The 22,993-nt window shown below is 38.5% G+C and overlaps 1 long non-coding RNA gene across 7 annotated transcripts in view; it reads right to left on the reverse strand.

Moving 5' to 3' along the window:
• Positions 1–816: 816 nt before the first annotated feature.
• Positions 817–22,993, reverse strand: part of LOC135413531 (uncharacterized) — a 34,054-nt gene continuing 11,877 nt past the window's right edge. For 6 of the 7 annotated variants that reach the window (XR_010430278.1, XR_010430270.1, XR_010430275.1 and 3 more), the window contains 7 exons: positions 22,103–22,254; positions 17,984–18,142; positions 10,085–10,259; positions 6,098–8,694; positions 3,945–4,041; positions 2,196–2,289; positions 817–1,305 (listed from right to left, as the gene is read on the reverse strand). This is a non-coding gene — a long non-coding RNA (uncharacterized LOC135413531). The remainder of the gene's footprint in view (positions 1,306–2,195; positions 2,290–3,944; positions 4,042–6,097; positions 8,695–10,084; positions 10,260–17,983; positions 18,143–22,102; positions 22,255–22,993) is intronic. The other variant, XR_010430271.1, reaches the window with a different exon arrangement.

The following is a 22,993-nucleotide window of genomic DNA, read 5'->3' on the forward strand; positions in this document are numbered from 1 at the left end:
CTGTGCATTCATATACGGCTATTTGAATGTGTTTCTGGTGTATCAAACGTTTTTATAGACATGGTTGTTGATTTTAAAACAAAGCCATTTTTGTTAGCTTGCTAAAAAATAAACCTAAAGCTCGGAAATATAGCTACCATTTCTGTGTACATATTTTTGGCACAAATACAATTTTTTTTAGGGTACATTACTTGCTATTCTACAGATGAAAATGAGCCTGGTCACTGTGTTTTTTCAGCTGACTGGATGCAAATCTTTGAAGATACAGAAGCTACATAACAATATCTAAGATGACATTGTGCTTGAGGTAGCAAGTCCTGCTCAAGCACAACAACATACTATTTGGAAAGCTTGCAAGATTTATTAACCTGACCATAGCACCATGTAAAATGTGGCTCTGACATTTCTTATTTTGTTCTGAGCATATCCAGACATAAGACTCCCTGGATAGCTACATTTTGAAATCCAACTGTGAATACACAATGCTCAGCTAGGAGGAAGGTGTAAGCAAGCCAACTACAGGTCAAATTGTTGCCTGATCAGTTTCTACAGTCAACTGACTTCAGCAAAAGGAGCAGCAGGACGAAGCTGCAGAACCTGAACCCATGCCCTCCTTCTGGAGCACAGTGAAATGCTGCAGTGACCGCTACCAAGAAGTACATTCCAAAGATGTACTTTGGAACTCTTTAGATGCTCATCTTGAATAAGCCAAAATATAAGGTAGATGTGTATAAATCTCATTTTTGGAAGTAATCGCTCCCAGAATAATAAAAAGTTGGGGGTTTTATATATAGAATTTGTTCTCCTTTTTACAAATTTTACAATTAGAAACCAGTTTATTTCAGAACAGATACTAGAAGAGCATACTTCTAAATCTGAGAAAACTCAAAATGAAAAGGGAAGACAGAAGAGAATTTGAGGGTCTTCCAGTCCCAAGTATCATAGCAGAGCCAGCCTTCACATTCAATCTTGCTTTCCAACTAACAACTCAGTGACTTCCCAAGTGGCCGCACTGCCATCTCTCAAACCTTAGGGGAGGGTGATTTTTTTCCTTCTCTCCTGTTTTGGCTGTGATTTTGGTGGTGGTCTCCTCAGGAGTCACCCACCCATGTTTGCTGTGCTGTTTCCTTGCTGGATCTTCCATTTCCCTTCTGTCTGCTCTGTCCTTCAGTTGTGAATCTTCCCTCCTCGGATCATGTCCAGGAGCTTCCGGGGAAGACGGTATCTCCAGGAGGCAGAGGAGGACCCAGGATGCTGTAGTGAGGATGAGGCAAGAAGACTTCCTTTCCACTGACCTGCCTCACACTTTTGAAAGAAATTAACCAATAAACTTCATACTCCCCTTATATCCTAAAAATCCCCCAAAATCTTATCATAATGCACCTTTAAAACTAAAACTAACTAAATAAAAGAAGACATCTAAGACACAGAATTACACCAAAGCCTAATGTAGCTGAGCAAATCTGCCATGACAGTACGTACGGGTACATCGGAGAGATTCCTTCTCAGCTGGAGCACAGAATAAAGGGAATGAATAGGCAAACAGAAAAAGCAAAAGATAACTCCTTCCCAAGCATCTTTATAGTCCTCTTTCCCCCACACATGTGCACTCTAAAGCAGTGTTTCCTGGGCTGTGCTCATGTCAGGCTCTGCAGGTCTTGAAGCTCGCATATCTGTGGGTCTCATGCCCAAGATACCAAGTCCCTGGTGCACAGAGCGTTTCATATGTACCACATTCAGAATTTCAGTGGTGCCTACTCAGCATTTTGACATGTTAGTACCCTGCTGAGTGCTCTGTTCGTGCAGTCTGGAGCAAGTACTGGGTCCTACCATCAGGGCAAGTCATCTCCCCTGAGCCCTACTGCTCTTGGCCTCAGCCCAAGGCAAAAAAAAAAAAACAACTGCTAAAACCTTCAAACCTATTGGAAACCAGGAAACCAGCTCAGCTTTACCAGGTGTAAGGACACGGTCTTAAGAGCTAACAATAATATTCCATGAATAGAAGAGAGCTTACTTGTTAAACAGCTGTGTTTGAGAAAACTTCTTGGTTAACTGTGTGACTGGGGACCACGTCTGAGAAGAGACTGAGGTCCTGCTTTGCACATCCAGGTGCATTTTCTCCATCTGTACTCTGACCAAACCAAATCCATCCAGTACTGAAAATCACAAACCTGCAGGTATCCACACACACATACCTGCCTGGCTTCAGGTCCAAGTCTGCTGCGGGTTCAGCTGCCTTCTGGCACCAACTGAGCACAAACACCACTGACTGCTCCCTGTCAGTCACACCTGAAAAGAATTTGGCTTGTTTAATATAGACTAACAAAGGCCAAGAGAACATTTATCTTCTAAATATATAAACTACGTAAACCCTAGGGACAAACATCTGTTCAAGTTTAAAATTAACTTTTGATTGGAGACAGGCATAGACTGGGCTTAGATAAACTTGAGTATGAACAGGTGAACTGTGAGGGTCTGAACCAGCCTTTTGATGGGAATTGCAGGCAGTTGTGGAGGGGAAGGCAGGAGAGCAGAAGAGGAGGACAAAGCTGTATTAAAGCTGTTTATGGACCGTAGTTAAGGGTGAATCAAGAACTGTTAAAGAAAAAAAACCTGAACAACCCAAACCAACCATAAAACCAAGAAAAGAGTAAAAAGATGGTAATAGCAAAGCCAATAGAACACCAGACTATAAGCCATTTACATTCTGCCTGCTGTAATCAATAGATATGTTTTGCTGGGATTGGAAGGCTGAAGTCAGAGTGACAAAAAAAAGGTGAATGTAAAAACATCCGTCTGTGTAAGAGTGTGAAGTACCAATAACTGTTCAGGGAACAAGTTACTCAGATGCTGCTGCCACTCAGATGCTGCTGCCACTCAGGAAAAAATAAAGCTTATTTGCCTAAGATGTAAAGATGGTGTTTTCTGTGTACACACAATGGTACCAACTATTTCACTATTCCAAAATACTTCTTTTCTTTGGTTACTCAGGGCTTCATTGCCTTGAAAAGTTACCGTAGTTAGTTTGCAAATACTCAGTTTGTGGGGTTTTTTTGTTTGGTTTCGATTGGGTTGAGTGGAGGTTTTTTTGGTGGTTTGTTTTTGGTTTTGTTTTTAGGTGAAAGCTTGAATATTATTGTGTGAGGGAAAGAAAATCAGAGCGAAGGCAACAGCACAGCTACTCTGACAGTCTTGTTCTCCTTTTTAGTTTTGGGGAGCAGTCAAGATGATCATCATCTCTCCCCCAAAGACATAGGACACACACAGAGAAAGAAATTCAGTGGGGATAAAGGTGGGGAAGGGATTTAGGGTTAGGGGTTTACTTGTTTTGGACTTATTTTTGCTGGGAGTGAGTTCTGGGATTTGCTGTTTGAGTTTTTCTTCATTTGTTTGTCTTCTTGATGCAACTCCTACTAGGGAGTGGCAGCCTTTCCCGTTGCTCACTGGAACCCAGCTGCTCTTTCTGCAACCTGTCATTGTGCTGCTGCTTTACAGAGAAACACTGTCTAAACTGACAAGACGACTAGACCATCACAATTGTTTTGAAGAGCCTGTGGAAGCTTGTAAGTGGGTGGAGGCACTTGGTATGGGCACATGGATCATTTTATGTCAGATACCACACTTTTTGAAGGAGCCTTAAGATACATAATGACATCACTGGACTAGCACAGTGACAAAACTGTCAAGAATTTGGGAAAAGTATGTGAGATGCTTCTCAGTTTAGACTGAGAAATGTGACTTTTGAGAGTGCAGGTGGGATCTGTCTGAAACAACAAAGAGGGAGAGCTGGAAATAGGGTGAAAAAATGACAATAAACATAAAGAAATTTTTTTGTCTTTCGCCAAATTGTTTGACAGTTTGTAATATGTCTATGAATGATGAAGTGCTTGGAAAGATGTTGCTGACCTCTTTCAAGTCCCTCAAAAAAGGAGTGAAGGAGTTACCTCTGTAGGTGCTGAAGGCCTTCAGAGCATTGAAATAATCCACCTTTAGCAGGGATAGAGATCCTCAGTGAAGTACACTCTATTTGGCCCTTCTGTGCTGGAAAGAGGAACACTCAGTCAGTCCTGCTGACTTCTGCAGTTAAGCTGGTGCTTATAGATGGTAGTGTTATCTTTTTCCTGAAATATATTGCTATTATGTATGCCTGTGATAAAACATATTATCCTTGACTGGTTAAGTGGTTCTCTCTGATTCTCCATATAGATCTATTCTGACATTAAGCAACCATGTACTGAAGGTGTGGTGCTTAGATATTAGAGTGGTAGGGAACTTAAACATCTAGAAAGATCCACGATAAATGATACACTCTGCAGATAAACCTCTGCCAAATTCTATTCAAACAGCAAAGGGATAATGTGAATATGACTCTAATGAAGGAAGGCTAGAGTTGCCATAATGCATGCAGGTGCAATTGCTCCAAATCACTCTTAAAATCTATTTTCCTGCCAGTGCTCATTCTTCCTTTAAACAGAAGTTAATACTCTGCTGACATTACTGAACTCCATCATGCTCATTATCTCAGGCTAGCATTTAGATCAGGTTTTTGGAGGTGAAAGACCAATTCATTAACTCTATTGTGTCACTCAATGACTTCCTGTGGAGAGATCATAAGTCAGATGGGGGGTGTCACTGCTGGAAGATAAAAGACAGCTATAAATTAGGAAGACAACTGGTATAATTCGCAAAAATGAGGAAAAAATTACTCTATAGGCTTTAATTTCTATTCATAGTTCAGGTTTTAAGTATGTTATTTAGACAACAGTGCATTTGAGGGATTTTTTTTTATGAATTTCAGACAGGGAATGGAAGAGGTTATTGGTTGGTTATTGTTGATCTAAAGGGGAAAATTAGTATAGGTAACAAATAACACAGTCATTCCTGCAAAAAATGAATAAAAATTGGGTGCTCCAAAGCCAGATGTGTTAAAATGCCCACATATACTAATTTGTCTTGGCTTAAAGAGGAAAAATAAGAATGCTTGGAAAATTTTTACTTTGTCAAAAAGAGAATTTTATGAAGCTGCTTGAATTGTTAAAGAAAAAAACATCTGCCAGGAATCAAAATCCACCTATTTGATTAAAACAAAATTCCCCATTGTTTCCAGGAGGTAGAGAAAACGTTTATTCTTAGAGTACTCTTCAAAGTATTCTAAATGAATTCTTTTCCCTGAAAGGAAGAAAAATTCTCTCTGAAAGAATTTTTTAGGACTTTGGTTTCTTCTCTCAGGCACTCAGCAGTAGGACAAGGGGGCACGGGCTTAAGCTCCGCCAGGGGAAATTTAAGTTGGATATCAGGAGAAAATTCTTTACAGAGAGAGTGATCAGGCATTGGAATGGGCTGCCCAGAGAGGTGGTGGATTCACCATCCCTGGAGATTTTCAAACGCAGATTGGACGTGGCACTGAGTGCCATGATCTAGTAAATAGACTGGATTTGGACCAAGGGTTGGACTCGATGATCTCGGAGATCTTTTCCAACCCAATCGATTCTATGATTCTATGATTCTATGATTCTATGATTCTATGATTCTATGATAAATAGAATCCTACTGTTCCTACAGTTCCTACTGTTACTGGTTATGACTGAACATGAAGTTTCTCAGTTTGTACATAGGAAATAAACAAGCAAAAAATATTTTTTTCGCCTGTAATTGAGTTTTTCTAAGAAATTTTTCAAATATGGGTCTTTGCAAGTGTAATGGACAATTTCTTAAGAAGCAGTGTCAAATAAGGAATGCCTCTGCCAGAGAGCTTGGTAGCTTCCCTCTACCTGTTGCTCAATGAAACTATGGGACACCACGGAATCATAGAATGGTTTGGATTCGATTGGACCCTAAAGATTATCTAGATACAACCCCCTTGGCAGGGGCAGGGATACCTCCCATTAGACCAGGTTGCTCAAAGCCCTGTCCAGCCTGGCCTTGAACACCTCCAGGGATGGGGTATCCACAACTTCTATGGGCAACTTGTTCCAGTGCCTCACCACCCTCACAGTAAAGAATCTATCTATAGATATCCATCTATATATATCTATCTATATATATCCATATTCCTATTCAGTTTAAAGCCATTATCCCTTGTCCTGTCACTTCATACCCTTGTAAAAGTCCTTCTCCAGCTCTCTTGTAGCCCTCTTTAGGTATTGGAAGTCTCCCTGGAGCCTTCTCCAAGCTGAACAACCCCAGCTCTCTCAGCCTTTCCTCATGGGAGATCGGTTGCGCGACTCTATCCTCCCCAAACTGCAAAAAAGCATCGCGAGGCGAGCGGACGGAGGACTCGGGGTGGGCGGGACGGGACGCGACTTTCCCCAGTAAGAAATAGGAGCGGGGCAGAGCGGCAGGGCCGGCGCCTGCAGTAGCCACCTTTGGCCAGCAGAGGGAGTGCCGCGCCGGCCAGGGCGGCTGCTCAGCGGGTTGTGGCTGGGCGGAGCTGGCTGAATGTCCCGCTTACCGAAGAGTAGGAAAAGAGTCCTTGGAGAACAATGCCGATATGAAAACATCTAAACATATTATAGCATGTTTTTTTGTACTTTGGTACCTTTAGGTAAACACCCTTCTTCAGTTGATGGCACGGGGATTTTTCCAGCAGGTAACACTGCCCAAGGGTGGGGAGTAGGCAGGAAACCAGCAGCTGTTTATCAGTCACAGCACAAAAAGCAACAGCACCACTCTTAAAACTTTCGAGGTCTTGAGCTATCAAAAAAAACCCCCTACGACTTGGAAAGCCTGACATCTTCTTCAGTTTCAGATCTATTCACAGAATCACAGCATCACAGACCTGGTCAGGCTGGAAGAGACCACAAGGGTCATCTGGTCCAACCTCCCTGCTTAAGCAGGGTCATCATGGCACAGGATTGCATCCACACGGTTCTTGAATATCTCCAGTGCCGGAATCTCCACAACCTCTCTGGACAATCTGTTCCAGTGCTCAGTCACCCACACAGTAATGAAGTTCTTCCTCATATTCAGGTGGAACTTCCTGTGCATCAGTTTCTGCCCATTACCTCTTGTCTTTATTGACTGGCACCACCAAGAAGAGTGTGACTCCATCCTCTTGTCACCCCCCATTCAGATACAGTGATGAGGGTTAACCTTCTTCACAGACTTCACAGAATACTCTGATTATTCTATATTCTGAAGGGACTCACAAGGATCATCGAATCCAACTAGCACCATGCTCTAACCAACTGAGCTAATCTCTTATCCCAATAAATCTTGGGTTTTTCCCCCTCTTTGTTCCTTCATATTCATTAATGATAAAAATTAGTGCATTTTTCAAGCTACAGATGAAAGAAGTAAGTTTTCCTTTCTCCTAGCTGGTTTGGAAACAGCTACCTTCCCTTCCTCACTCTGCCCCTACTTCAGCTGACTCTCTTTAATGCTAAACTATTCCTACCTTAGGTGAGAATCCCCTTCTCAGCTCCTTTCAAGATGAAAAGCACAATTGGAAGGAAACACAGAAAAATGCTGAAGTGGTATCAATATCAATCTTCCTATTATTAGTACAGTTATTTATTGATAAATTTAGTTCATCCTACTGTGTTATATGGGAGCATCTTTTGTTCTATTTTTCATCTGGATTGAGGCACTCTTCACAAAAACCCTCAATACTTCTCATCCATGTTATTTCTTCTGTCCCCACTCCCCACATCCTGCAATTGCACTCACTTGCAATATTTTCTGCTATTAACAGACTGGTTGAATTTTTTTGCATCAGGTAGCAGCTATGTAGTTGGAGACCTAAGAATCACTTGATATAAAAATCACTGAGATCATAAACCATTTTCTTCATGACCTTTTCTACCAAAACATTAGCTTCTGAGTCAGCCTGCTTTGAAGCACAGAAGCACTACATATTGTCTTGTTGGTTTCTGACTTCAAGCAATTCTTTTCTTCCATTTCCTCCTATTTTTAGCATCTGAAGGCTGAAATTTTACAATATGCTATTGCTCTTTTATTTTTTTTCCCCAGGAACAAATGTCAGCACATCAAAAGCTCGCTGCTTTTACTGTGTGTCACTTGAGATCACTGGGGAAAAAAATACTTCATAAATCTCCTTATTGAATCATTAACCGTGGGCACTACTATGAATAGGTTTCACAAAAGTTCTGGTATCAGTCATTTGAGCATCACTTCACTGCTAAGTAAAATCCATAAAAGCTCTCAGCACTGAACAGGGTGACTAAAAATAAACATTATCACAAAGGTGAATGGGTATGCAATCAAAATATTTCTCTTGTATGTAGCTTTTGTATGTGTTTTGATATATACCTTATATATCTTTTTATCGTTTGTAATGAAAATAACTGTACACACTCACATACACATATACTTGCATTGCTTATCTTCTCTCTCCCTGTTTAGATGCCAGCCTTAAATCTTCCAGACCTGAAACACATTCTGCAGCAATCCAATCCTCTCAGACAACCATACAGTAGTTGTTTGTTAGGAAAACAACTTTCGATTTCTAGGAAAATGGTTCATACCATCTTTGTGATATTGGGTTAGCAAGAAGAGGAGGATGTGGGGTCACTGCTGACATATTTGGCAGATACAAAGGCCACAGTAGCTCCCCTGCTGCACTGGGTGCTGTCACAGAAATTCACCTTCAATGTATGCAGCTATGTCATGCACATGTGGCTGTGGACAGGGTCAGTCTCCTCATAGCATATACAGCTACAACTCCTATACAGCCTGCAACACAAAGGATATATTAAAGAGTTAGAAGGACTCTTACTTTCTCATGATAATCAACCTTTCCTGCAACCTGGCCAGAGGTGTTCGCTGAGGTGTCCTATTTAATGCACCTCTGGGAAGGGTGTGATAAACAGACAGACCTCAACAGATTTGGCAGGAACAGCCAGTACATGTTTTCCAGAACTTTGTTCAGTTTGCCATTCAAGTTTGTGTCTAATGCAATAGGGAAATCAAATATATTAAACATTTAAAACAGGGCTGCTAAATTGCCACCTAGTGGTCTTGTAATGAAGCTAATGTCTCCAGCATACTTATCTGGGAGAAAAAATATCAGTGTGAGTTATGTATTTTTGTCAAGGTGTTTACTGATGCCATGCACATAGCATGGTTGGAGTGGAAGGGTGGCAGGGCACAACTTCTGAGCCAATAAAAGACAGGACCATTGGGGCTGCTGGGGTACCCGGGGGTGCTTGTGCAGGACTTAGACACTAAAAGAGAATTTCTGAGCCAGTCAGCCAGCCTGTGCATGGGGTGAAAAATGCTGCCAAGTAGAAGCCTTAGTCTGTTATCTATACTACTTCTTAATCTTTCCTTTTTAACAAAAAAACCCCAAACAAACAAACAAACAGAAGGTAAATAATTCAATATAAAAGGAAATAAAAAGTTTTCTGTTTGTTGGTAAATGATTTTTATCTTTCTGAGGCTCAACCAGAGAGCTGGTTGTGGCCTTTCAGTAACTGAAGGGGGACTACAAGAAAACTGGAGAGGGACTTTTTACAAGGGCATGGAGTGACAGAACAAGAGGCACTGGCTTTAAACTGAAAGATGGCAGGTTCAGATTGGATATTAGGAAGAAATTCTTTACTGTGAGGGTGGTGAGACACTGGAACACGTTGCCCAGAGAAGTTGTGGATGTCCCATCCTTGCAAGTTGGTTGGATGGGGCTCTGAGCTACCTGGTCCAGTGGCAGGTGTCCCTTCCCATGGCAGGGCGATTGGAAATAGACGATCTTAAGTCCCTTCCAACCCAGGCCATTCTATGATTCTATGATGATTCCAGTGTAGGAAGCACTTTGCTCTGCTAGGATATTCTCCCACCTTCTAGTCTCCCTCTGGCTGAGCCATATGTTCAGCAGCAAGTGCTGTGTACACAGAGCCAAGCAGATGAGAAACAATGAAGAAGCACATGTGGAACAGTAAGTTTTGCAGTTGTGTTTTTGTGATTAGTCATGTGGGTCTGCCCAGAAGCTAGTACAAGAGACTAAAAATAACTTTCCATATGATGAATTGCAATAGCAAAGTCTCTGGGGATTAATGCATCCTCTATCATTTTACCAGTAATCAGCTTGGGATGCACTGGATGGTGTGTTGACAAAGCTGATGCTCACAGAGGTGGAGGCGGTAGAGGCTTCCTGTTAGGAAGCAGTCCTGGAGTGGGGGCTGCAGGCTACATCTCTGGGAGGACACATCAGTTGTTTCAGAGATAAGTCAGAGATAATTCAGTCCATGGCAGCAGAATCCAAATGATTCATCTTCCTCCTCCATCCTGTCACCTGCTGGGACCTAGTGCAGTTAGTGAAGAAGAAACATCAGTCCTGGAAGACAGACTGAGAACCTTTATTGCATGTTTATTGAGGTCCTAGGTAGTGTAAGGTGTCACATGAGTATAGCATTGGTCCCAGGATGCTGCATAAACTGAAAGCTTAACCCTGCCCAAAAAAGACATCCCCTTGCAGACTGCTGTATCCTTGATTAAGGTATTGGCACTTCTTGTGCCTCTTCTCCCCTTGAGATGAACTGAAAGCCCTGTAAGCAAAGGTCATTGCTTCTCACAGAATATGAGATGAGACAGGTCAGGAAAGATGAAGAGAAAAAAACCCCCAGGACTAGGGGAAGGGATATCACTTGGGTAGCAATAAAATTCAATTGTTGATATGAATATTGTCTTCCTACACTTCAGATTTTGTGACTAAAGTACAACTCACCATATAGAGCACCACATATAGTTCTGTTTATCCTTTCATATCACTTTTGGCCTGGTTGACTTTAATCTGTTTTAAGATACAATCTGACTTTTATTTGTGGGCATTTTCCCATCTTTTTTTTTTCTGTTTTGCATTTACCTGTTATTCTCTTAATTTGTTTCACCTTGTACTTTGTTCTTGTTCAAGACTGATTCATTGAAATTTGTACCTTGATTCTCTGTGTTTCAGACTTGAATTGCACAACGTTTTGTTTTAAACAAGTATCTATTGTTTCACTAGTGTCTGACCTCACTCCATTAACTTAATCATATTTTATTCAATGAAGTTCTCTGTAGAGTGAATAGCTATCTAAACTGATTAACTTTTTTTTTCTTTTTTTGTAAGACCACCGCTTCCCTTCTTTTAGTTGTTGTGGGAGCACAATAATAGAGGAAGCTGTTAACACATTCCACAAACTGATGTGCCACTACTCCAAAGTACCTACTATAATAAAAAGGCATTCAACTGAAAGTCAGATTACTCCTTAATGTACTCTAGGTGATTTGATCTTTAAGGAGTATACAATAAAGTGGGAAAGGTAATCAATACAATACTGTCTGAGAAATTGCAGGTTTAACTGCGTACCTATTGTCAATAAAATTATCCAAGGACAGAATGCCCTATAAATGCAACCAGCTTTTTCAAAAAATAAATGTCCTGTTCCAAACCTGAGAACTGGTAAGCCACAACAAAGATTTTAGATGGCAATTACTCATTTGAACTTTAATGTGTGCCATGAGCTTCCGTTTCCCCAGCCTCTCCCGAGTTAGTCTCCTCAGGGTTTATTAGGATTGGCTTTGACTAAGGGATTTACCATAAAGTCAATCTGTCACTATTCTGCTATCCCAGTAGCCCCCTGAGTTCTCAGATTCTGTTCAAATTGCCATGCCAAATGGCATCAACATAGTTCTGGAAGACATCTCATTTCTGGGGCCTCATGCCTGCCATAGGTAATACTGAATGCCTTCAAATACATCTCTTGACAACTTTTGCTGCTCTTTCCAGGTAAGAAGTTCTAGATCCTTCTGTCTTCATCCACACAAATAGCCACAGTAAATGGCTTCGAGCATGTTAGATGGGTCATTCAGTACATTTTTACTTGATGTTTTTATATACATTTACAAAACCACCAAATGCTTCCAGTAGGAAGAAAGCGTTGCCCAGTGTTACTGTGCCAGCATCAAGTAAGTAAAATAACTATTCAGCTGCCACACATAGAGAACATGTAGCAGGGAGAACTTACTTGCATTGGCTTCGAAATAGTCTACTATTTCAGTCTTGTCTTTGTCTTATAGGGCTATGCAGTTTTTACTCAGTTCAGAGCAGTCAGACTGAACTTATGGCCCTCCTAAAAAACCAAACTGGTTGTCATACCTGAAGATGTGCTGTGAGGCAAAGTATCTACACTAACTGTTATGGCAGAAAGCTACCTTAAGACTTTTAAAAATTGAAGTACAGTCAGGCACTTAAAAATGGACCATAGCTTTCTTGGCCAGTTGGAATATCACAGGTTAACTGCCAAAACAGGGCTTTCACAGGAATTTCTTTGAGAAATCTTAAAGACATGAGCGGGGTACTCACAGTAAAAGAACAGTTGTGATCCAAAATAAGATTGTTCTCTGAATATATAGGATGGTTCTCAGTCAAAGGGATGGAAAAGTTGAAGTAACCAGAATACTGTACGTTTTTAAAATAATTTTCAATAAAAATTTGTGTGGGCGAAACTGGATTGACCTTTTATAAGCAAGAGTTATTTTTATTTATTCATTGTTTATTTTCACTATGCGTGTGTGTGTCTCTCACCTCCAGGAATAAAAACACTGAAGTCAATTCCCTTCTGCCTTTCTTTATATGGAGCTGGTATTTATAATGAGCCTCCAGTCAGCTCTGTCATGTTAAAAAGAACTTTCTGAATTATTGTTTGCCTGATTTCACAATCAGCCCTTTGCAACCCACAACACTGTCACTAACAATCTAACCAGAGGCAAAAATTTCTTTAATGTCTAGATCAGTTTATGTTGAATAATCTCAACACCTTTCAGCAGCAATAGTATTTAAATACAGCTGGAGTGCAACAAAACAGAACGTCTGAATTTTCAAAAAGTCTCATGCATCCACTCTTCTTTCTCCTCTGCTGGAATCCTGTAAGTTATAAATGATGTGGGCTCTTTTTTTTTTTCTTTTTATGTCTTGCTAATATTTGGTATCTTGCCTTGAGTGTAAAGGTTAAAAACTTTTAAGATTGATGGTCTTTGACATAGGAAAGTGACTTCTCTGTTTGAAAGACATATTTAACAATTCTATATTTAACAATTTAGGTAAAAAAAAAATCCATTTATCTAGCATCTATCTGCTGTCCTTTTGATAGATAGAGCATAAAACTATTGTTACATTACATGAATAAAATGGCCAGAGATGGTGCTTTTACTTGCAGCTTGAAGTCCATTTCCAGTTACCACTTCACATATATTTTACTTTAGTTTTTTTAATTAATAATTCTACTTAGAGTTTTTCAAAGAAAGACAGTATCAGGCAGATAGGACTGGGAGAGGGAGGGAGAGCAGGGTAGGGGAAGAGATTGCCTATGTCAATTCTCTGTTCATCATCTTTTCAATCACCTTTTCATCCCCTGTTCTAAAAAAATTACAATCTTCACAAAACACTATCTGGTCCTCTTTGTGCAATGATACACAGGACTAAATCATGAAAAAGACATGTATTTTATTTCTAGTCCTATGACAGAGCAATTCAGAGTACAATCTGACTTAAGCTCTGCTTCAGCACTGGCAGGATTTTTTTCCTATTCCAAGGGAGTACAGCTCGCTCACGACAGGGCTGCAAGAGCTTTATGCTCTTTGAAGCCGCCCTGAGTAAAGCCTCAACGGCTTGCCAAAAGAATTATCAAAACTGTAGATCGCAAGAAAAGCTCTGTGACTGAGCTATCTGAGGGAAAGAAAGGAAGAACACCCAACCGTTAATTCCCATTTTTCCAGTACTTTAACTTGCCATAAAGCTCGTGAACCACCAGAGGGCATTACATGCCTCAAAAAATGCAGATTGGTAAACAATTTGAAAGCAAGGGGAAATTCTTCTTCTAGCCTTCTTAGGATATTGGACATTTCATATTACTAATCAAAAGCTTAATACAAACAGAACTATTGCAAGCACAGTGTCTATCGGGTATTTCTCAACTGCTCTTTCATTCCAGTAGCTCCTTTACTGGGAAAATAGTTCTCACTTGTAAACAAAGACTGAAAATAAATTATGAAGACATATTTTCCCTTCTCGACAGCTGAATCTGAGGAAAAACTAAGAGCGTGTTGATTTTTCACCTATTAACTGCATAGTTTTAGGTTTCGTTTGTCCTATTCCTTAGCTAACACACTGCAGACTTTTTCTACTTAGTGAGCCATGTGTTTATGGGGATTTTGCTTTCCTAGCATTAAGTAATACTGAAGTCCATCAGCTGAGGGGCCAGTCTTTTGCATATCATTACTTACAGAAATATGGCACAGCTGAGAGTACACTTGTCCTTTAAAAATTATATTAGAAAAATATGCTTTCATTTTTGCAAGTCTGCAATCTTGTCTAAGGATTCTGAACACTTCTTTTCATGCCAAAGAGCTTAACATATAGACAGCCTCTAAATTTATACCTATGAATTGTAATTTTCTATAAATCAAGAAAAATTAACCGTGTCACTTCATCATCACGGCCAGGCTTCGCAAACGAAGATTTGGGAATGCTCTATCCACATTTGTTACAAGCACGCTGGTGGCTTATGAGGCCAATACGAGATAGACATATCCGATTGCAAAAGGCACAGCAGAAAGACTCCTTAGGTGGTGTATTCTGTGTCACTTAAACTGAAAGAAAATAACCAGGGAAAAGACGAAGAAAACAGCATTTCTCATAATTCTGTGCACTTGTGTGCAGCTTTGCATTGCATTGAATTAATGTTGGGGTTTTTCTTCCCAAAGTCTGAGAGTTTTAGCAGCACTCGGAATGAGCCCTTAGCTTCACATATATAAAAAACTTTATTGCCCACCTCGATATTCAAAACTAAGTTATGTAACAATATTTTTTTACCAAGTAATGTATTTTATTGTACTTCTGTTCTTCTGATAGAAATAGGGTCTTCAGGCAAAGAAATACAAAAGGTGAGTTCACGTCCTAATGCATCAATGCATAATTATATGTTACCAGATAATCTAATATACACTTATTCAGTGTAGCGTACTAGCAATTTTCTAGAATGTTCTTAAATAAATAAATAAATACATAAATGTGTGTAAACAATTTTTTTTTATTGAACCTAGCAGACAAAGTTTGGAATCATCTATATTTGTAAAATGCATTAAAACTAAAGATTACTGAATAAACTATGTAAAATAATACATTTCTTTTTACAAAAATACTGAATTGAAGTTGTTGATTAAACTTTGTTATGTAAGAAAAGAAAAAATCTAAAATATGGTTAAGTCATCAAATAGGAAGAATGGAAAGTAATTTCTTCAGTGGAACTTACTTTTACACAAGGATGTAAAGAATATAGCAGCTAAATCTTTTTATTATACAAAGCATCCAGCTTTCCAAGTTTGTAGATGACTGCTTAACTTTGTAATGACTGCTTAACTTAGAATGTAAACATAGAATAATAGTTATTTGTTTCTTTACAAGGCAGGGGTGTGCAGTGACCTACATCTATTGCTTAGAGAGCAGAAGCCCATGTGGTCATTTTCAAGGTGTTTTCAGCATATCATTACCGGGTAGGATGTATTCACTTGCTTGTTCATCCATTGTGGGTTTGCTTCCTTATTTGAATACTGGCATATTTTATTAATATGTATATCATAAATCTAAGATTTAAAAGTACAATGTTTGCATTTAAGTCCAGTCCTAAAATTAAAATACTATTTCCTTCTGCTTCAGTGGATTAGAGGAAAAATGCCTCTCAGAAAAGGAAAAATGCCCAGAGGCATGTCCACAAATGACTCACTGACACTTTGTGTACATTTTCCTTCTGCTTGTTTCAGAACTCAGCAAAACACTTTGTTGGTCATGGATGAGAGAAAGCCTTGTCCAGCTAATCCTAAAATGATCTCAGCTTTCAGCATCATCTAGGCTGCTCTATGAACAGGACTGACTGTGCTAGGAAGCAAAGGCTAATTGGTCTTGAGAACAGCTGTCCTGATAGGTAGAAGATATATCAGTCAGAAACTATGGGGCAATATTAATTCAAACTCTAAGGCTAATAAGGACAGTATTTGAGTTGTGAGTCTCTAATGCAAACAAAAACTGCTTTGAGTTTAAGCAGACTGTGACTTCTACCCACAAAGCCTGTAAGTCACTGAACTAGAACTTGGCTCAAAACCCACGTCTGGATATGGGCACTGCAGTCCCGTGCTATGCTGCTAAAAAAACTTATGCAGGTGCTCTGAAATTTGAGCTATCAAAGTCAAGGAGACTGCTCTCAGGAATAAGGAAAAACATCTTCTTTTTCATATTGGAAGGAAGAGATGGAAGGAAGCCTTCAAAATATCTTTTATTTCTTACTGCTTTTGCTGACACTTGACCCTTTTTTCTGTTAATGTCAACTGTATATCAGAAACCCAGGTGGCATAAAAATAAGTTAATTTGCCTCATGTGAGCCAAAGTTTCTTATGTAAAAACTTCTGCAGAAATTATGAAGAAAGATTAAGTATGCATGTGGTAAATTTTCATTCATATCTAAATCAGTAATTAACTTATTGAAAAGTTATGCTCTCCAACCAAAAGGATGGCTTTCAACAAGTGTTTTGAATTGTTAATGTTACTACATGCTTATCAGGTCTATGACTTATGAATGTGTTTTGGGTGGTTATTTTTTGTTTGTTTTGCTTATGACACAATTAGGTTTTTTTCTTTAGATAAACAGTAGATAGAAGGGAGTGAATAACAGTCATCCCAGATTATAGCAATAGAAATTTAGCCTAAGTCACATGGGGTAAAATATGCACTCACTAATATTGGTGCAAAGAATAAGAAGTACTGGTCATAGGCAGCAACTGGAGGGAGTAAAAAAAAAAGAGGTGAGAGGATAGGAGTCACTCTCATGGTCAAGGAAGAGATGCCCCTGCATCAACTTGTAAACAAGCACTTTAATCATGTTTGCTACTTCATTAGAATTTGAACAATTCATATTGAAATATGAAAGATGGTTTTATCTCCCTTCTCTTTTATGCAGGTCCTGGATGGCTTTAAGCAAAACACTTCTCATCTGAATTATGAGGATAACAATAATAACATTTCCCCGTCTCAAAGGGCTGATTATGAGAATAAATTAGATACTCAGATGTTATGGTAATGCATCCCAGTAAATTAAAAAATTTTCAAAACAAAATAACCACATTTACATTCTTTTTTAGATACCTACATTTCAAAAATCTCTTTTGGCAATCATAAGCTGTTTGTATGTAAACAAGGAATTTCTGGATGGTTAACCCCAGAAATGTGAAGAACACTTATTGGGAAATACTTCAGCTAGTTGACAGCAGAATTATATAAAGAGGAGACTATTAAATTATTAAATGACCTACACTACAGCTTCTTGTATGCAGTTTTGCAGCTGGAGGAGAAGTGACTATTAGGATGCTTAGTTTGGTCTCTTCAAAATGTCTACAGTGAGGATCTGGACTGAAAAGTGATTATGTAAAAATAGCACTTCCTACTCAGCAGATCTGTTCTTGTGCACTTTAGTGGGGAGAGAGAAAAAAGAAAAAGAAAAAATATCACTGCATATCTTCCCTGCTGAGCCACCATATCCCTGGGGGAAAGAAACTGCATTATACTCCAGTTTATGCAACTTCATCAAAATCACCAGTTTAAAGCTATAATGTACCTAAGCAAAACCCATCATTTCAAAATTGTGCCCTTTGAAATCAGACCTGCATAACCTCATTACCTTCAGCTGAATGGAAATGAATGAAATGAAAGGAAATAAACCCTTCACACTGAAAAATCATGATTGGATTTCCTCCAGCTTCCTATCATCACCCAAACTAATCAAGCTATTTTCTCCCCAGGTGGAAAATGAATAGAAAGAGAGAGGTGATGATGATTCTTTTTTTAAATATTTGGCAGGTAGTCTCAGAGCATGGAGCCCATATAAGTTTCAAGAGGTTACATGAGGACTACAGAAGGCTAATACTATGATAACAGCTGCTAGCACAGGGATGTAAGCAATGCAAAAATCAGGTTCACACCGTTTGGGCAGCCTGTTACCAGGATTGTCAGACTCCTAGGTGATGGAGTGGGCTTCGCCACTATCAGCTGCTTCCAAAGGATCAATATATCACAGCAAATGTTCCTCTTCCAGCTTTTCAAAAGAAGTCTTTGTCAGCATGATTTTTTTTTCCCCAGGGAGAGCAGATGATGAAGCTCCTTTAAAAAGCAAAAAAAAAAAAAAAAAACAATTTTTAACATGGGAAGATGCATACTTAGTATCTGTCTAGAGATTTGAAAGGATACTTTGATCATTCTTGCCAATTACACACCTGTTAGAGGCGAGTATATTTACATATTTAATATTCAGCTAATCTCAAAACACTTCTTTGATCAAACAGACACGCCATTTATCCTCAAACGCTGTGCCAAAATCTCATCTCTAGATAGCCTTATGTGTGAAGTGATGAATTTGTTTTTAAGTCTTTTACAGAATGTCTTCCATTTTTCACTTCATATAAAACACCTACCCTTTTAACAAGTGTATTGCCTCTCTTGAACACTATCTTTAAATATAAAAGAAATCAGACCAGAACGGTTCCCTCAGGGTTTTGCCTTTTGACATTTCTTTACTTAGAAAACTTCTGAGAAGGAAAATTAATGGCATTATGCTTGCAGACACAATCCTTTTCTAAATGAACAGAAATGTCTAGATATTTCTCCTTCCCATCTGTGACACATCCTAGTTTGCCTTGTAGACAAAGATGCTGAATGACCTTCACTAAGTCCCTGGAGCAGTGGACTTAGAAGCTTGACTAGCCCCAGGACTGCAAGTTCTGAGTAAGGGCTTGTGCACAAATTGAAAATGGAAAGATTACTGCATAAGTTTGCAGGAAAAACCCATATAGATTCTGACAGAAGCCAGTCCAGCAATAGAGGTTTTGCAACAGACTCTGGAGTCAGGTCTGTTACATTAGAGTTTGATATGACAAATCCCCCCCAAAAAAGCCTTTTTTTTTTTTATTAAATTGTGTTCTTATAGAATAAATGCTTTCCAAGCAATGAGTAAGCTTGTAATGCCTTTTCTTCTTTGTACCAAGCTTTCTCTTAAATCTCCTAAAAAAACTCTTTCCCAAAATAAGAATCCACGCAAGAGAGCTTTATTCCACAGAGATGCACACGCAGCATCACAATTCCTCTAGGTATTAAGAATGCAGCATTGCTTTGAACTTCAGACTAGATCTTCAAAACCTTTCAAGCATGGTCTATGTGTTTTCTAAAGTACCAGGCATTCCTCTCCTTACAGTACCAGGCATTCTAACAGCAGAGTGTTAAGACCTCAAGGCATGCAGTCTGCTAAAAGAACTGTAATATATCTGGAGCCACTGGCAGAAAAGCACTACTTGCTTTTTTTTAAGGTCCTAAAATTGAACTACCAATTGAGGCTGAGGTCCACTCGTCACCAGTACACCTCATTAGTGGCATTCGGTGTTTGAAGGAATAACTGATTTTGACCAATTGTTTTCAGGGTGCAAGGTGCAACTGTATGGACTTACTTAAGCATGGACTACAGAGCTTGATAATCTATAAGATGCAAAATATGCAGTGAAAATATTGGAGAGAAACAGAAGAAATTCTCTTTCAGAGAGTGTAGCAATCTTTTCATCCTCATCTATCACAGAAATATTCTGGAGGTCATAAATCATGTTTTCTTACCAACTATAAGGTCAGTAAACAGTAGAACTTACTAAAGGATACAAATAATAATCTTAAAAATTTACAAAGATAAAATTAAATACCCTTCAGCAAGAAGACTATTTTTCCTTCCACATCACTAGATTTTTTACTTTTTTCCTTTAGTCATAAGACTAATTTTCTTTGCAAATGTTTTTTCTACCTGGGACAAATTTGTAGAAACTGATTTACTGAGAAGAATTCTGACACTTTCCTGGCAAGTTGCAGTGATGGCTGGTGAAAGCAGCTAAATTTTGCTGTAGAAGATATTTGCAAAAACTCATGAAAACAGCTTTTGAACTCACCCAAATGTCATACCCCTAAAGACAAATCTAAGCAGAAATTGTTAATTTTTACTCACTTGAGGAACCTCATTTGGTATATTGTCTATACAGCTTAATATTAAAGCTGGGGTTTTTTGTTTTGTTTTGTTTTCCCCAAATTAAAAAACCACTGAATTTAAGCCTTATTTTTCTTGTAAAGTTGCCTAAACTGTATATCTATCATATAATTTTGCCATGAGACTGTTTTGCTTCTAGCGATTTCACCCTGAAGTCTACAAAATCTGGTGAGATCCATCAAGAATTAAAAACCAAAAATGCTGGGTATCCCTGTTTTGCCCAACTCCCCATAGTCAGACACAAACAAGTAGAAGAGGTTCCAAAGAAAAGCCAAGAGCTCTGTCCCTGCATGTCATGAATTACAGATCACTCTTCTTCACCTTGTAAAAAATACAGGGCTTGTAGTACAAAAGCTACCAGAGGACGCTACCAGTATTTCAGGTTCCCTACAGCAGCAGGATATTTGTTCTGCTCAGAGGAACCCAGCAGTACCACAACTCAGCTATTTCTCCTATATCATGGCATTTTGGGTTTTGTTTTTTGTAAGTGTTTCAGTCATGAAAAGAAAGTCCACAAGAAATTTGCATCCAACAAAGCAGTATGTCAAGGACTTTAAACTGTGTATATCTCACAAAACTCATCCTCAGTGCAATGCTTTTTCTATCGTCTGGCTTGAGAGTTAATTTCCTAAATAAACTTTAGAAGCCTTTCATTTAAATTCTTCACGGGTATAACTTGCTAAAGGTGATTCAGATGACAACTTAATAAAGGCTGATCTTGTGAAAACAGAATAGAACAAGATGACAAGAAATTAGAGTACTATTCTATAATAGAGTATTTTTTTCTAATTCTGAGAAATTTATTTAACCTTGCTGTACTTCATTGTACTCTAAGGATAATGATACATGCCTATTCTACAGAGATCTGTGAATATAATTATCTTTACATTTCAAAGCTATGGGAATGAAAAGTATCATTACTTCACTGTTATTTAATTGTATTAAAAATTATCCTTCAGCTTCCATTAAAGTCTTCGGTATTTAATAGAACAAAAGTGAGCCAAAATGATGAAGGCCATACACCTTTATTTTCTCTATGGGTAAAGGTGTTTACTTACATGAATTGATTGGCAGAGCAAAGTCTTTTCAGAGAAACAGAGCCTATCTTCTTTTTGAAGGAGGAAGAACTCCTTTTGAAGGAACTCCTTTTGAAGGAGGAAGAACCCACAAACCCACCAGTTTGTGGGTTCTTCCCAGCCTTTTTGTAGTGTTTCAGGTCTGGGAGCTTTTGGGTTCTGTGAGCACTATAATGCTGCTGTATTACACTTCAAAGAAAAATAATCTAAAAATAATCTAAAGAAATCAAGCTCTCTGGTCTTAACATCCCACATGGGAGAACAACAGTTGGATGCTGACTAAACACAAATCTCTCTGCAGCATTTTAATAAAATTTCCTCAATACTTTGCTGACATAAATAAGGTATTTCATAGAATTTGTTATTAAATATAAATATTCTGACAGATCTAAGAGCTCATTGAAAATTAATAACAATTATGAGTAGTGCAACATAACTCCCCCCTTCCTTTGCTCTAATCAATGAACTGTGTTTCTGAAAGTAATTTTTTACCAAAATCAGAAGAGCTGTCAGCAGAAGGATGACTACATCACTAAGGTCAGAAACTATATAGGATGCAGTAATAAACCCATGTAATGACATCAGCCTTCTCTAAAGAATTTACATTCTGTGACTAGGCAGATGAAAAAGTGAAGATATTTTGGATGTTATTGTACTTTGCACAAACACCATCTTTGGGTGTTACTGATCGGTGTGACTATCGTAAAAAAAAGTGTGCTAGAATAACCCTAAGAATATTTAGAGTGTGTTTATATAATAGCCCTCAAGAAATAAATTTATCAGAGTTAATTTTTTCTCTCTCTGTATATATATTTAAAGTTGTTATGGCTTCAGATAAAATGTATGTATTAAGCTGGTTTGAAATTTTGGAAACTGGTTATAGCAGATCAGATTTACACCCTAGCATGCTTAAAAGTTTACATCATGACTCACTAAGATGGCAACATTATTCGAATGCTGGGTCCTTACCTTTATGTTTCCACGTCTTTTCTTTTTCTGTGAAATGAAGAGTGAAGAGTATATTTCATCCTCTAACTCTAAGTCTTCAGACATTACAGTCCCCTGCAGCTCTGAGTCACAAATCAAGTACTTATTACAGTCTGGACTCTCGGTATCTACCCCTGCAGGGTAGAAAGTCAGAATAAAGAAAGGTAGTACACTGACTTTATTAATGTCAATGATAGTAAAGATAGCACCAAATAAAAGACCATGAAAAAAGCCTCAGGGTCACCTGACTAGATGAACTTGCAACAGCAGCATACCCACATTACACAAGGAATTGAAGCTACTCTGACAGTCAAGGTCTAAAGGGCCCAAAAGTTGCAAGCAAAAAGTTTCACAGAAATTTTTAAGGATCTGATATAAAGTTGGATTAAGCAATGTCTAAAGCTGCTTCTGTGTCATAACAGAAAAGAAAAAATCCTAAACTAGAATCCAAGAAAGTATGACATTTGTAAAATTATTCAGAACAACTCTTAGATATCTATGATGCATCTTCCATTGTGGCTTTCTAAAATCTGTTCCTTGTGAATTATTCCAGAAAATAAGATGCTTCTACTCTCTCCTCTTCACAGCTGAGGTTCAGGAAACTACTGTTATTTCTTTTTCTTTTATATACCTAAAAATTAATCTAAAGATTCTGGCAACTTTTGGAAGGCAGAATACTATCATAAAAGATACAAAGAGCAATGCAGTAGCCTACATCTAATTTTTGTAATGTTAAAAGATGTGTATGAACAAAGTGGAGCGAGATTAAATAGTCTGAGTTGTGTGGGGTGTTTTTGTTTTGCCACTGCATGTACTGTATACCTATTTCTTACATATATATCTATGGAATTTTACCCTTAATACAGATGTATT

Source organism: Pseudopipra pipra, chromosome 1 (assembly GCF_036250125.1).
Source record: "Pseudopipra pipra isolate bDixPip1 chromosome 1, bDixPip1.hap1, whole genome shotgun sequence".
NCBI lineage: Eukaryota > Metazoa > Chordata > Aves > Passeriformes > Pipridae > Pseudopipra > Pseudopipra pipra.